Here is a 16207-nt window from a genome sequence, read left to right as displayed (position 1 = left end):
ACGGAAAAGAAATTGAGAGGAAAAACGAAACTTGAATCACCAAAGACGACATTATCAAAGGGAGATCTGAGAGAGAGAGAGAGAGAGAGAGAGAGAGAGAGAGAGAGAGAGAGAGAGAGAGAGAGAGAGAGAGAGAGAGAGAGAGAGAGAGAGAGAGAGAGAGAGAGGGAGAGAGAGAGAGAGTGTGTGTGTGTATGCTTTTAGGTTCTATATTAATGTGATGAGATCAGTACATAGGGAAATAATCATCTACTTAAAACTATTTCCTCCTCCTCCTCCTCCTACACCAACAGGAAATGGAAGAGTAGGAGGAGGAAGGAGGAGGCGTAGGGGGAAGAGGAGGAGGAGGAGGAGGAGGAGGAGGAGGAGAAGGAGGAGAAGGAGGAGGAGGAGGAGGAGAAAATGCAAGCAGATATTTCTTTAGAGATCTCACAATACTGATATAGGGCCAACAAGTATGTACTCTCCCCCTCCCTCTCCCCCTCTCTCTCAGGCCCTAAAAATAAAGAGCAGGAACACCACCACTTAAGACGAGGCTCCACTTTTTCCCACACCACCTGCGTGACTCACAATCAAGGGCTGAGTCAGGGGGGAGGAATTTAACAAAGCGTGAGGCGGGGGAAGCACGAGACTCCTTACCCTTCCTTGCCCGAGATCAATAAACTGGATCATAATGAGAGGAGGGACACATAGATATCTCTCTCCATACTGAAAGAAAGGAGGATAGATGGAGTGGCTTCAAAGGGGTAGAGAGACCAGGAGAATCTACAAATGCAAAGTAAATAAGTAAAACAAGACTAGGATATACAAAACAAACATCCCTTAAAATATACACAGAAATCCCTCTCTCCATATTGAAAGAAAGGAGGATAGATGGAGTGGCTTCAAAGGGGTAGAGAGACCAGGAGAATCTACAAATGCAAAGTAAATAAATAAAACAAGACTTGGGTATACAAAACAAACATCCCTTAACATATACACAGAAATCCCTCTCTCCATATTGAAAGAAAGGAGGATAGATGGAGTGGTTTCAAAGGGTTAAAGAGACTAGAAAAAGTTGGAAAGTTTTGTTTAGTCGGCGCAGCATCTGTGGTCATATGCCGGAGAGAGACAGAAAGGGAAGGAATTATAGAAGGGAACAGATCCTAGGAGACAGGACACACCCACGATTAATACCTGGTACCCATTCACTGCTGGGTGGACAGGGGCATAGGGTATCGGAAAAGCCACCCAAATTTTTCCACTCCGCCCGGGAATCGAACCCGGGCTCTCTCGGTTGTGAGCCTAGTGTGCTAACCACTGCACCACGAAGCCCCCTCACATAAACACAAACACACAGAAATCTCTCCATATTGAAAGGAAGAAGCATAGACCAGACATCAAAGAACTGGAGAGAGAGAGAGAGAGACCGAGAGAAGCTGAAAATGCAACACAAGTAAGGTAAAGAAATATAAAGAAAACACAACTATACATAAATACAAATATACAAAAATGCTTAACTAATGAAAGGAGATAAGGAGACATCAAAGACTTCGTGAGATAGGGCGAATATACTCTTGTGCAAAATATACTTATAATGCTAAAAGAAACAAATTTGAAAGTGACTCACAAGCAGAAATACAAGAGAGTGTGGCAACAAAATACATTAGCTTAGTCACCAGCCGGCCAAGAAAAGGCCATTAAAAGAAATTACGAATTCTCTTAAACCTCGAATAAAAAATAACAAATAGATAAATAAAACAGAAAATTAATAGATTACAAACTTTCAACGCATCATAAAAAAAGCTCTTATAGAAAAATGACAAACTTGAACCTACTTAAGTTGAAGAGATATAAATAAATAAATATTCAAATTACTATATGAAAGCATTTGAGAGTACAGAGTAACTATTTCCAAAGTCCACAAAGGAGATTAATCAGGTTTTCACGAGTGTTATTTCACATTCAGAAGTCTTGTCAAACGATCACTAGGCTCATAAAACTACCCATGGAAATACTGACACAACCTCAACCAAAGCTTCATCAGATATCACCACAACCTCTACCAAAGCTTTATCGAATTAGCTAAACAACCCACTAATTTAACTTGACTTACTGGACACTGATTTACTCTTTCCACTCGTCTAGAAACCATTAATTATGAACCTAAAGAACCATCAACAACCTCACAACCCCAATCTCAAATACCAACACAACCTCTACCAAAGCCTTATCGAATTAGCAAAACAATCCTCTAATTTAACTTGACTTACTTAACAGTCTCACTCTTTCCACTCGTATAGAAACCATCAATTAACAAGCTGAAGAACCATCCACAACCTCACAACCCCAATCTCAAATACCAACACAACCTCTACCAAAGCCTTATTGAATTAGCAAAACAATCCTCTGATTTAACTTATTTGACACTGATTTACTCTTTCCACTCGTCTAGAAACCACCAATTAACAAGCTGAAGAACCATCCACAACCTCACAACCCCAATCTCAAATACCAACACAACCTCTACCAAAGCCTTATCGAATTAGCAAAACAATCCTCTAATTTAACTTATTTGACATTGATTTACTCTTTCCACTCGTCTAGAAGCCAACCAATTAACAAGCTGAAAAACCATCCACAACCTCACAACCTCAATCTCATTTTAACGGGAAAGGAAACAGCTCACGGGACAGAAAAAAAGAGAGAGGAAAGCAAAGTCCGCTCGCTACCACCAAAGCCTTATCAAAATCACCCACAAACAACATCGCTCTCTCTCTCCGACGAGGACGATTCGCGTACCAACCACCACTAATACATAGGGGTTGACAGGGGAGCAGGCAAGCATGTATCAGTGACCTTAGGGCTATAAATACCGAGTAATGACGGTGGTGGCGGTGATGGTGGAATGTGTGATATGAGGAATGGGTTATGTATGGTTGTGATGGGGGGAGAGGAGGAGGAGGAGGAAGAGGTATCTGGCAGGGTACCAAAAAGACCTGCCAACCGACTTACCCCTTTCAAATCAGCATCATACAGCCCCTACCCTTCCTCCTCCTCCTCCTTCTTCTTCTAGCCTTCCTTCTTCATCTCCTCCTCCTCCTCCTCCTCCCTGTTCTTCATTTCCTTTCTCCTCAGCTTCCTCCTCCTCCTCCTCCTTCTCTTCTTCCTTCTTCATCTCATCTTCCTCCTCCTCCTCTATCCCTTCCCTCCTTCTCCCTGTTCTTCCCTTCCTCTCTCTTCAGCTTCCTCCTCCTCCTCTTCTTCTTCTTTCACCTCTTCTTCCTTCTTCATCTCCTCCTCCTCCTCCTCCCTGTTCTTCACTTCCTTTCTCTTCAGCCGCCTCCTCCTCTTCTTCCTTCTCCTCCTGTTTCTAATCATTTTTTCATTTCTCACATTCTTCTTTATTTCCTTTTTCTCTTCGTCCTCTTCCATTCTTCCCTCCTCCCTTTTCTTCATTCAACCCTTCTTCCACCTCCTCCTCTTCCTCTTCTTCCTCCTCCTCCTTTCTACCCTCTCACCATCCCTTTCCTCCCTTCTTCCTTCCTCACATTCCTTCCCCTCCTCCTCCTCCTCCTCCTCTTCCTCACCTTCGCCACCCACTTCTCCCTCCTCCTCCTCCTCCTCCCACGGAAATAACTAGGTGAGATGGTGCCTCCTCTTCTTCTTCTTCTTCCTCCTCCTCCTCCTCCTCCTGGTATTAAATTAACACACATGAGCCAGTCACGCATAACTAAAGGGGCTCATTTGATATTTTTTATGTTGTTTTTGTTGTTGTTGTATAAGGTGACTACGATTAATGACTGGTAAATTATGATGATGATGACTGTACAGAAGAAGAACTTACTAATGTACGGTCAACTAATATATAAAAGCCTAAAGGAATTAAAAGTATAGAGTCTCATTTGATTATATTTTTCGTATCTTATAAAGTGGTGAATATCATGACTATCGTACTCAAAAAAGAACCTAATGTACTTTGCACCTAATCTAACCTACCTAAAGAGACTCGTATGATCAATTTTTCGTATGTCAAAGTGGTGAATATCATGACTATCGTACTCAAAAAAGAACCTAATGTACTTTGCACCTAATCTAACCTAACTAGAGAGACTCATTTGATTATTTTTTCGTATGTCAAAGTGGTGAATATCATGACTATCGTACCCAAAAAAGAACCTAATGTACTTTGCACCTAATCTAACCTAACTAGAGACTCATTTGATTAATTTTTCGTATGTCAAAGTGGTGAATATCATGACTATCGTACTCAAAAAAGAACCTAACGTACTTTGCACCTAACCTAACCTACACCTATTTAAGTACACACATATAAATTTACTCACCAAACAAGTATTAGATGACCCAAGAGTTATATCTGACACACTTCTTTTCATCTCTATTTCCACAGAGCACTTAACTTCTCCACTTGTCGATTATATATCTTTTTTTTCTTATTTCTTTTTCTTTTTTCAGATTAACACAAACAATCTTTTTCCTTTTCAATGTCAACACGAGCAGACTCATTCACTCACTCACTCCACTAATACGTATAATAATAATAGGTTACCAAAATGAAACGAGTTCGCACATTCGCTGAGTAAACAAGCTATATATTAATCTTCGCTTCACCAGAAAACCATGTAATTATTAACTTCACATCGATCAGAGACGCAAGGTTTAGATGTGACAAATACCCGAGTCAAGTCACGCTGGGTTATCACTAAGGGGAATACTCTTAAACGTATCGGGCTTCAATTACGGCTATTTTCCAAGACCACAGGGAAAATTAGCCGGGTATTCACGCGTGGTTTTCCCGGTCAAGGCGCAGAAGTCGTGTAGAACTATCACTGGGATCACAAAACAGTCTCGAAAAGCCCATGAACTTCCACGCGGCTTTTCAAACGGGCGTATACTATGGTTTCGATACGTTTTAGAATACAGGTTTAAAGTCTATATTCTTAAACGTAACTGGGCTTCCATGGGTGATTTTACCGCTCAAGATTCAGAGGTCGTGTAGAACTATCACTGGGGTCACAAAACAGTCTCGAAAAGCCCATGAACTTCCACGCGGCTTTTCAAACGGGCGTATACTGTGGTTTCGATACGTTTTAGAATACAGGTTTAAAGTCTATATTCTTAAACGTAACTGGGCTTCCATGGGTGATTTTACTGCTCAAGATTCAGAGGTCGTGTAGAACTATCACTGGGGTCACAAAACAGTCTCGAAAAGCCCATGAACTTCCACGCGGCTTTTCAAACGGGCGTATACTATGGTTTCGATACGTTTTAGAATACAGGTTTAAAGTCTATATTCTTAAAGGTAACTGGGCTTCCATGGGTGATTTTACCGCTCAAGATTCAGAGGTCGTGTAGAACTATCACTGGGGTCACAAAACAGTCTCGAAAAGCCCATGAACTTCCACGCGAGGCTTTTCAAACGGGCGTATACTGTGGTTTCGATACGTTTTAGAATACAGGTTTAAAGTCTATATTCTTAAACGTAACTGGGCTTCCATGGGTGATTTTACCGCTCAAGGTGCAAAAGCCGTGTAGAACTATCACTGGGGTCACAAAACAGTTCATGAGAATCCCAGGAACTCCCACGCGAGGCTTTTCAAACGGGGTTATACTGAAGTGCCGATACATCTAATAACAAGGACTTAAGTGATACGATTATAGAACAAGACACAAAAGCCGTGTAAAACTATCACTGGGGTCACAAAACAGTCCATGAGAATCCCAGGAACTTTCACGAGAGGCTTTTCAATTAGGCTTATACCGAGGTGTCGACAGGCTTAAGAATACGGGCTTAAAGTGTGAGGATTAGAACACTCCACCGGTAACGGATCGTACTCCACTAAGCAGGCGTGGAACCCGGGAGTATGGCACTGAAGACCGCTGGAGGGAGACGGAAGAGATGTGTGTGTGTGTGTGTGTGTGTGTGTGTGTGTGTGTGTGTGTGTGTGTGTGTGTGTGTGTGTACGGGATCCCAACACACACACACGCACACACACATACACAGTAGCAGCCCCACCCACTTTTCCGACTCAGACAGACACACACGCACGCTCCGACACACACACACACACACACAAACACGCTAAGTAGGTTTCTTCCTCGTCTCCAATCCACTAACTCCGAGGTCACGTTTGCTGTCGCCTGGCTACACACACACACAGGGATGCAGCAGGACTTAAATGGGCAGAAGGAACAAGGAATCACCAGGTTGCAAGCTTGTACACACGAGTTAAAGATGGTCAGACTGTGTACCGTGAACATGGGAACACTAACAGTTAGGAGAGAAATACGTAAAGGAGATATTGACAAAACCCCCAAAAAGAGTAAACATATGGAACTACTTGCAAGGGATTAGTTAAATGTATCAGAAAAGGGATCTACTATATAAAGCAGTTTGTTTGTTTTTGTTTTTTTACAGCAAAGGAGACAGCACAAGGGCACAAAAAAAGGAAACAATAATATAAACAAAAAAGCCCGCTACTTGCTTCTCCTGTGATGAATCCGAGGAGGTGGCCGAAAGGGGGGTCAATTACGGGAGAGAGGTACACTTTCTGGTACAGTGGGAACGAGGCTGGTACAAACGGTGCTGGGAGTGATTCAAGAGAGCTAGAAGGTGCTAAGCTCGTATATTTGGGAAGGCTGTGTACCTGGAAAAAGCGATGTACCATATGAGGCAGTAACGAGAGAGGTACACTTTCTGGTACAGTGGGAACGAGGCTGGTACAAACGGTGCTGGGAGTGATTCAACAGGAGCTAGAAAGAAGGATAAAGAAGGGGAACGAATAGGGTGGACAGGAAAGAGATATTAAGAAGAGGAGATAGATAAGGGTAAAGAAGGAGGCAGAGGAGAAAATAGGAAAATACGAACAGTAGAAAAAACACGAAAGGGATAGATGAGGGTAAAAAAAGAGGAGAAAAAACGAAAATAAGAACGGTAGAAAAAAAAACGAAAGGAGAATGAAACAAAATAAAGGGAAGGAGGAGAAGTGTTTAGATACTATGACAAAAGTGAAAGGCTAAGCTCGTCTATTTGGTAAGGCTGTGTACCCGACATTCCCGGCAGACAGGAAGACTTACACAAGAAATGGAGGAGTTTTGAGTTCAGCTAAGGGTGAGGGAGTTGGGGTCTACGTGTAGCAGAGAGTTAGTTAGTTGAAGGTGACAGGAATGGGGGTTTTCAGGATTACGGAAGCTTTGTCTAACTACCACCAGGATCATAACGGGAAAGGGATTGAGGAGATATAGGGTGGAGATGTTTAAGGAGATAGAAATGAAGGTGAAGGAAGGGACAGAACAGCAGAGAGTCAGTTAGTTGAAGGTGACAGGAATGGGGGTTTTCAGGATTACGGAAGCTTTATCTAACTACCACCAGGATCATAACGGGAAAAGGATTGGAGATATAGGGTGGAGATGTTTAAGGAGACAGAAATGAAGGTGAAGGAAGGAAGGGAGAGGACAGCAGAGAAGGAGAGAGGTAGGGAAGCTTTGTCAGACTACCACCAGGATCATAGGAGGAGAGGGATTGAGGAGATAACGGATGGAGATGGTTAAGGAGATAGAAATGAAGGTGAAAGAAGGAAGGGACAGGGCAGAAGAGAAGAGGAGAGGCAGGGAAGCTTTGTCAGACTACCACCAGGATCATAGGAGGAGAGGGATTGAGGAGATAACGGATGGAGATGGTTAAGGAGATAGAAATGAAGGTGAAGGAAGGAAGGGACAGAACAGAACAGAAGGTGAGACATAGGGAAGAGTTTCACAAGATAATGGAAGGGTCATAACGGGAAAGGGATTGAGGGGATGGTGGATGGTGATGTTTAAGAGACAGAAATGAAGGTGAAGGAAGGAATGAACAGGACAGAAGAGAAGGGGAGAGGCAGGGAAGGGTTTGATAAGATAATAGAAGGTAGAAATGATGACGAAATAGAAATAGATTTGTGTGAAGACCAGGAACTTGAGGGAATGAGTGCTTAGTAATACAAGATTGGTGACAGTTGTTCTTGATGAGAGAAGTATACATGGAGGAGGAGGAAGAGGAGGAGGAGGGAGGCATCATCAGTAGGCCTATAGGTCACTAGGCTGTACGTTTTCTTGTTGGCACGGAAGAGATAAAGAAAAAAAAGGGAGGGGGAGAGAGAGGAGGAAATAGAAATCTTGTACAATAGGCTTACGGAAGAGAGAGAGAGAGAGAGAGGTGGGTAGATGACAGCAGAAAGCAAATACGTTGACAGGGACAGCGCCATTTCTCTCTCTCTCTCGGCCTCCACCACCAAATGATAAGTATTAATAGCCTTTCAGACGTCAAACAACATCACAACACCCTCAACACCACCACCACCACCACCACTAACATCATCACCACCACCACCACCACCACTAACATCACCACCACCACCACTATAACTACCACACTAACACTAACAGCCCCTTCAAACTACCATCAGGGTCATGTAACTACCCATGGATATGCCGCCCTTTCCTCCCTACTCACACACCTATACGAAAGCCTGGTCTAATATGCGTGAGTTTGGCGGGGGGGGGAGGGGGAGTGGGGGGGGAAGGGAGGGGTCGAAATGTATAAGAGGTTTTTAATAAGACTAATAATATTCTTTTTCGTATGATATTCTTAGGTACGACAATAATATTCGTTCAGTATAAGACTCTAAAGATATAAGGCTTTGTTAATATTCTTTCTTCATTAGGTAGATTTGAAGTGATGTTAAGATGTTAGGTTTGTTGATATTTCCCTTTTTCTTACTTTTTTTTTTTCCTTGGCATTTCCTGAAGTAAGTGTAAAACAGTTAAGTCGGTGTTCACGTGTGTGTGTGTGTGTGTGTGTGTGTGTGTGTGTGTGTGTGTGTGTGTGTGTGTGTGTGTTTAAAATGTGGAGCACCAGTATGGAACCTCTATGGCTTCCTACTCTCTCTCTCTCTCTCTCTCTCTCTCTCTCTCTCTCTCTCTCTCTCTCTCTCTCTCTCTCTCTCTCTCTAACACAACACACACACACAGACTTGAAGGGTTGCCCACGTGACACACACACACACACACACACACACACACAGACACACACACACACACCGGGGTGCAGAAATAAGCGAAAAAAATTGAAAATAAACAAGAGTAAAAAAAACAGAATGAGAGAGAGAGAGAGAGAGAGAGAGAGAGAGAGAGAGAGAGAGAGAGAGAGAGAGAGAGATGACCAAGCGACTTCCGGAGACTTTGAAATCTAGAGAAAGGCGGAAAGAAGTGGTTGAAGGACGCGACAGAAAAAGAACAGAAGCGAAAGTTGGAAAGTTTCGTTTAGTCGGCGCAACATCTGTGGTCATATGCCGGAGAGAGACAGAAGGGGAAGGAATTATAGGAACCGAAGCGAGAGTTGGAAAGTTTCGTTTAGTCGGCGCAACATCTGTGGTCATATGCCGGAGAGACAGAAGGGGAAATAATTATAAGAGCCGATGCGAACGTTGGAAAGTTTCGTTTAGTCGGCGCAACATCTGTGGTCATATGCCGGAGAGAGACAGAAGGGGAAGGAATTACAGGAACAGAAGCGAAAAAGAAGATAAAATAAAGATGAGGAGAGAAGGAAAAAGCGAAAACAGGCGAATGAAGATCAGAAAAAGAAGAAAGAAACACAGGATGAGTTACGAAAGAAGGAAGAAGTGAAAAAAGAAGAGTAAAGGACAGGATAGAAGATAGAAGCGAACAAAATAAAGATGAGGAGAGAAGCAAACCGCGAAAACAAGCGAATAAAGATCAGAAGAAGAGGAAGAAAGGAAGACAGGATAAGTTACGAAAGAAGGAAGAAGAGAGAACAGAAGAATAGAGGACAGAAAGGAAATAAAAGAAGCAAAAACAGATAAACGAAGATGAGGAGGAAAGGAAAAAAGGAAAACAAGAAGAATAAATATAAAAAGACAGACAGAAGGAGCGATAACAGGATAGAAAAACGTAATAAACAGAAACGAATGAAAGTGAATAATGGAAAGTGGATAAAAAAAAGCGAAAAGAGGAGAATAAAAATAAAGACAGAAGTGACCAGGGAAAAGATAAAGGAAATAAACACGCGTCACGGAAGCAAAAACAAAAGCGCATCAAGGTAAACAAACGAAAGGAGAGATAGAGAAAGAGAGAAGCGAACCAGGATAGACAGAGTTGTATATATGAGATTTTATTACTCTCTCTCTCTCTCTCTCTCTCTCTCTCTCTCTCTCTCTCTCTCTCTCTCTCTCTCTCTCTCTCTCTCTCTCTCTCTTCGCCCTTTTCTCCCTTCTTCCTTCCTTCCTTTCTTCCTTCCTTCCTTTCTTCCTTCCTTTACTTTCCTCCTCTTCTCCTTTCCCTTCCCCCATATATTCCTTCTCTCCATCCTTTGTCCTTCTTTCCTTCCTTCCTTCCTTCAAACACCTTCCTTCCTTAACTTTTCTCCTCGCCTCACCTGACACGTTTTTGCCCCTACACGGAACACGGGGCCGTCAGGTGTACCCACGAGCCTCTAGCAGCCACGCGCACCGCCGCCACGTGACACACACACACACACACACACACACACACACACTGGACTCGTATATCCTTTTTCAGTCTCTCATACAAATCATTACCTTTTACTTATGGTGAAGAAAGCAAGGCAAAGAAATACGATGCTAAGAATATGCAGCTTAAGTAACTTCCGTAAAATAAAGAGGCAGAGATATTCGAAAGGTAAAGAAAGGGAGCCTGTTTTGATGCTTTCTGTCGCCCTTTTGAAGTGTTGAAGTCATAGGAAGGTATAATGGAGAAAACGAAAGCTGTCCCAGAGAATAAGAAGGCCCCCACAACGACCAGCTTCCTTATAGTAACACACATATTTGGGATGGCGGTGGCTGAGTGGTAAACGTGCGGGGGCGGCGTTTAGGAGGACCAGGGTTCGCGCCCCGCCCGCTACTATGGTGACAATTTTCAAGTCATCACCGAGTGGCCTAAGACTACCCACATGCTGTCCTGAAGACCACCTATCAACCCGGACTCTCTCTCTCTCTCTCTCTCTCTCTCTCTCTCTCTCTCTCTCTCTTATAAAAAAAAAAGAGGATCAAAGATGAGCTCCGGGGGACAGCATGAGCCAAGCAAGACGGCGCCACTATAAACACTTGCCTGCGCCATAACGGGCTGTTGCCGACCACGAGGCCCCGCCAAGAAAGCCTACCGGTGCTATAGGTGGAACGTAAACAATAAAAAAATAAAAAGAACAGGGAGGGTGAGGCCAATAATAATAAGGGACCAATAGGAACAGTGAGGGACATATATAGACGCTGGTTGTAAAAAGTCCCTCGTTAAAAAGTCTACGGAAACCTCGCATAAGATTTCACTATACGGTCCCTTCCGATACCACCACCATCACCACCACAACCACCACCACCCTCCCCTCACCACCACCATCACCACCATTGCTATCTTGCCAACACCCGTGTCAAGTCGAACTATGTGGTTTCCTCCCCCCCTTCCCCTTCCTCTTTCCTCTTCAACCACCATCACCGTCACTACCCCCCCCCCCCTCTTTCTCCTCTAATCTCTTCCACTAACTCTCTCTCTCTCTCTCTCTCTCTCTCTCTCTCTCTCTCTCTCTCTCTCTCTCTCTCTCTCTCTCTCTCTCTCTCTCTTTTCAATTCATTTTGCCTCATAACTCTACGCCTCCCTCCTCCTCCTCCTCCTCCTCCTCCTCCTCCTCCTCCTCCTCCTCTTCTTCTTCCTCCTCCTCCTCTTCGACAATGAGGCCAATTCAGACCTGGCAAGATCTCAACACACACACACACACACACACACACACACACACACACATATGATCAAGAATTCGCAATGTCATCCAATATAGAACTTCCTTCGTTGTGGAGGAGTAAGAGGAGGAGGAAGAGGAGGAGGAGGAGGAGGAGGAGGAGGAAAAAAACTGAATGAATGTGAAGCAAAAGGAAGACTAAGTAGGGCATCGACAGGCGTGGAGGAGGAGGAGGAGGAGGAGGAGAAAAAGAAGAAGAAGAAGAAGAAGAAGATAATGATGAAGAAGCTGCAGGTGAAAAAAAAAAGAGGAAGAAATAAAATAAAAGAATAAAAGGAATAAGCAAGACAGGAAACATGGAAACATGGAAACATGGAAATGCAGGCAACAGAAAGCCTATTGGCTCATTACGAGGTCGCCCGCTTGGGTGATTTAATCTGCTCGACCGCCACTTGGGGCTTGGTGAGCAGATGAAAGCACCTCGATATTGAGAAGCAGTTTACTCCTGACGCAGCGAAATGACGGTCGATTCTATATTTGAAGGAGTTGATGGTATTCGCATTTACTACTTCTGAGGGAAGATTGTTCCAGTGGCGGATGACTCGGTTTGAAAAGAAACTCCTTCCAATGTCTGTGTTACATCGACTCGACTGAATGGGTAAACCGTTATTTCTAGTTCTTGAGTTGGTTTGCAGTTCAAAGAATTTGGAGTAATCGACGTTATTGAACTTTTTTAGATACTTGAAGACTTGAATCATATCCCCTCGTAGGCGTCTTTTCTCCAATGTAAAGAGATTGAGTCGCTTGAGTCGTTCCTCGTACGGTTGAGCCCTTAAGGTTGGAATCATCTTTGTGGCGCGTCGTTGAATCCTTTCCAGTAAAGCAATGTCCTTTCTGTAATTGGGAGACCAGAACTGCACTGCATACTCGAGGTGCGGTCTTACCATGGAATTATACAAGGATAGCATCACGTCTGGTGTTTTACACTCGAAGTTCCTCGCTATGAACCCGAGCATAATGTTGGCCTTGTTGTATGCCTTTTTACAGTGATTCGCGTGTTTCAGGTCACTGCTGATAGTGACTCCAAGATCCTTTTCCTCCTGCATCGCTTGCAGAGGTCTCCCATTCATGATGTATGTGTGGTTACTATTTTGGGACCCAATGTGCATGACTTTGCATTTGTCAACATTAAAAGACATTTGCCATTTTCCGACCATTCGATAATGTGATTGAGGTCTTTCTGAATGATTTCGCAGTCGGTCTTTGTGAGGGCATCTCCACCCACCTTGGTGTCATCTGCAAATTTCGATATTGTGGATTTCAGTCCTGATTCTAGGTCATTGATATATATGATAAAGAGGATGGGTCCCAGCACTGACCCTTGAGGCACTCCACTAGTGACTGGTAGCCAATCGGAAGGCTGTCCGTTGAGTAGTACTCGTTGTTTTCTGTCGGTGAGCCAATCTCTTATCCACGCGATCAGATTGGCTCCGATGCCCGCCGAGTGCAGTTTCTTAAGGAGTCGCTCGTGCGGTACCTTGTCGAAGGCTTTCTGAAAGTCCAGGTATATAACATCACTGGGGATGTGGGCATCCCAGTTCTTATATATACCTTGGAAGAAGTCTAATAAATTCGTTAGGCAGGAGCGCTTGTTTCTGAAGCCATGCTGGGTGTCGGAGATTACATTATTGTTTTCTAGAAACTTAACAAGTTTATCTCTAATAATCTTTTCTATTTTCCTGCCACTGATGTCAAACTTATGGGCCTGTAGTTTAATGCAACGCTTTTGTCTCCTTTTTTGAAAATCGGTGTTACGTTCGCCATCTTCCAGTCTTCCGGGACCTTGTTTAGTTGAACTGACCGGTTGAATATGGTAGTGAGTGGTTGAAGTATTTGTTGTTTAAGCTCTTTTAATAACCGCGGGGACAAACTGTCGGGTCCCGTTGACTTGTTCGTGTCGAGTTTGTCCAAGTACTTTTTTACTTCTTGGTCGCATATTGAGTCAATTTCCAGCGGCGTGATCTCACTCGGCGGGGCAGGGCTCTCGGGAATGGTTTCGATGTCCTCGACTGTGAATACGGATGCGAAGTTACTGTTGAGGATTCTGGCCATCTGTTTACTGTCCTGTGTTACAGATCCAGTCTCGTCTGTCAGGGGACCAATATTGGATTTTACTTTCTTTTTCGATCTTATGTACGTGAAGAATTTCTTGGAGTTAGTTTTGATTTCGCGCGCTATTTGCTTTTCATAGTTGCGTTTGCTACTCCGAATAAGGCTGCGACAAGCTCTGAGGCTGTTGTGGTACTGTGTGCTGGCTTCGGCCGTAGCATTCTCTTTCATCAAATTATAATTCCTTTTTTTTAGGTTTACTGCCCTTTTTATGTCTCTGGTCATCCACGGTGGATCTACGGCCCCATTTACTCGCCTGGATTTCGTAGGCACTGTAGCCTTCTCTACTTGCAACAGCTTATCTTTGAAGACGTTCCACGCGTTGTCGATTGTATTGTCGGTGATGCCAAGTTGGTCCCAGGTCGTAGGGAAGCAGTGCACGGGCTAAGTTGAAATTTCCTTTTTTGTAATCTGGTATCACTGATGGATTATCTACGAGTTTGTGACATATGTTGATATTAAAACGGATTAAGTGGTGATCGCACCCATTAAGTTTCTCACCAACTGTACAGTCGCGAATGAGGTCGGGGTCGCTTACTAATACCAGATCCAGCAGATTGTTTTCTCTTGTTGGTTGAGTTACAACTTGAGTGAGGAACGAATCCTCCACCATTTCTAAAAGCCTGTTACCCTCTTGATCTCCAGTCATCAGTACCCAGTCAATGTTAGGGCAATTAAAGTACCCAATTATAATTGCTTCCTTGCTTTGTGTTAGAGTGAATCTCTTCGTAGAGGGCAGTGTCATCGGCTGCCTGTTGTTTCGGAGGCCTGTATACGGTTGCAAGTGTTAGTTTCTTGTTATTTGCGGTTATTTCCACATAGACAGAATCGTATTTCTCTGCGTCCTGTTTGTCTATTTTTATGGCAGGGTGTACTTTTTACGTAGAAAACTACTCCTCCTCCTTTCTTGTGCTTTCGACTTTTGTGGAAGCTTTCGTACCCAGGAATGACATTTCGGATTCTAGATGGGTAGAGTTGGCCCAAGTCTCTGTGATGGCTACCACATCTGGTTTCTCTGTTGCAATATACGCCCTAATTTCGTCCTTTTGGGTATTAAACTACGTGCATTTGTGTACATGATAGAAATGTGGCCGTGACGAGTTGTACCAGTTCGCTTGTCGGAGGCGTGGTTAGTTACACAGTTTCTTGTGGGTCGCACTGACGCTACGGGTTGGTTGATCAAGGGCTGCCTTTGCCCCGTCCTCGCCCGCCGTTTTTTGAAAGGCTTTTCGAAAAGCTTTTCACTGCCTCGTCCAGAAGCCTCCCGAAACGCGCCGATCCAACCTCATTCAGGTGTAGTCCATCGTTCCAAAACAAGTCTGGGCGCTCAAGGAAGTGGTGCCAGGCGTTTGTAAACGCCACGCCTTCGTCGTCACAAATTTCCTTCAGACTAGTATTGATGTTGCTCGCTTTGCTGTTGAAGCCGGCGTAAGCGCTGATTCTGGGTAGAATTCCAGAGACAATGACGTGAGGGACTTGGTCTTGTAACGCCGAATGACCTGACGGTATTTTGATAGTAGGGCCTGAGTTTGAGTAGACTGAACGTCATTTGTCCCCGCGTGAATCAAATAAACTGTGTCTTCCTTCGCGAGTTCCGTGACAGCATCGACAGCTGAAGTAATGTCGTCCAGTTTGGCTCGGAATACAATAACGCCTCCGCGTCTCTGTATTCCTGCCGCAGAATTCCGTTAATTGACCTCTAACCAGCGAGTCCCCTACAAGTCTAACAGATGTTTTCAGCTTGTCTGTGCCCCGAAACTGTGTCTGATCTACGCAGACCACAGCAGGAAGAATGGTCTTGTGGCGTCTAATGGATGAGTAGTGAGCAGTGGGAGTGTGGTGGCGACTGGACGTGGAGGCGTTAGGAGGGCTGGTAGCGGAGAGGGACAAGGGGGAGCCAAGGGAAGATGAGGAAGAGGCGGAAGGGGTTGACTGCAGGGGAGCAGAGGAGGAGGATGTTGAGGATGTGGAGGAGGGGGCAGAGGCGGAGGAGGAGGAAGGGAGGAAGGGGTTGACTGGGGAGGAGTAGAGGAGGATGTTGAGGATGTGGAGGAGGGACAGAGGCGGAGGAGGAGGAAGGGGCGGTCGGGGTTGACTGGGGAGGAGTAGGAGGAGGATGTAGAGGATGTGGAGGAGGGACAGAGGCGGAGGAGGAGGAAGGGGCAGTAGGGGTTGACTGGGGAGGAGTAGGAGGAGGATGTAGGAGGGGAGAAGAAATGTATGAGGAGGGGGCAGAGGCGGAGGAGGAGGAAGAGGACGAAGGGGTTGGCTGGGGGGGAGTAGAGGAGGAGGATGTTG

At 44.5% G+C, this 16207-nt stretch overlaps 1 protein-coding gene and 2 long non-coding RNA genes across 13 annotated transcripts in view; 1 reads left to right on the top strand and 2 right to left on the bottom strand.

Moving 5' to 3' along the window:
* LOC126999516 (ubiquitin carboxyl-terminal hydrolase 16-like) overlaps window positions 1-16207 on the bottom strand; it is a 60451-nt gene that overhangs the window by 22264 nt on the left and 21980 nt on the right. The window lies entirely within an intron of this gene.
* LOC126999523 (uncharacterized) lies at window positions 479-4414 on the bottom strand. The gene is made up of 3 exons (XR_007753404.1): window positions 4278-4414; window positions 2625-4069; window positions 479-2319 (listed from the first exon to the last, which is right to left on the bottom strand). It is a non-coding gene; the product is annotated as an uncharacterized LOC126999523 (long non-coding RNA).
* Window positions 4676-8088, top strand: LOC126999522 (uncharacterized). Of its 2 annotated transcripts, none has more exons than XR_007753403.1 (3): window positions 4676-4812; window positions 5169-5279; window positions 5460-8088. It is a non-coding gene; the product is annotated as an uncharacterized LOC126999522 (long non-coding RNA). The 2 variants fall into 2 exon arrangements; XR_007753402.1 differs by lacking the exon at window positions 5169-5279 and adding an exon at window positions 4991-5124 and having other exon boundaries at window positions 4696-4812; window positions 5303-8088.

The sequence above is a fragment of the Eriocheir sinensis genome, chromosome 16 (assembly GCF_024679095.1).
Source record: "Eriocheir sinensis breed Jianghai 21 chromosome 16, ASM2467909v1, whole genome shotgun sequence".
In the NCBI taxonomy this organism is placed as follows: domain Eukaryota; kingdom Metazoa; phylum Arthropoda; class Malacostraca; order Decapoda; family Varunidae; genus Eriocheir; species Eriocheir sinensis.
The sequence above is the reverse complement of the archived record's forward strand: the minus strand, read 5'-3'. Positions and strand labels throughout refer to the sequence as shown.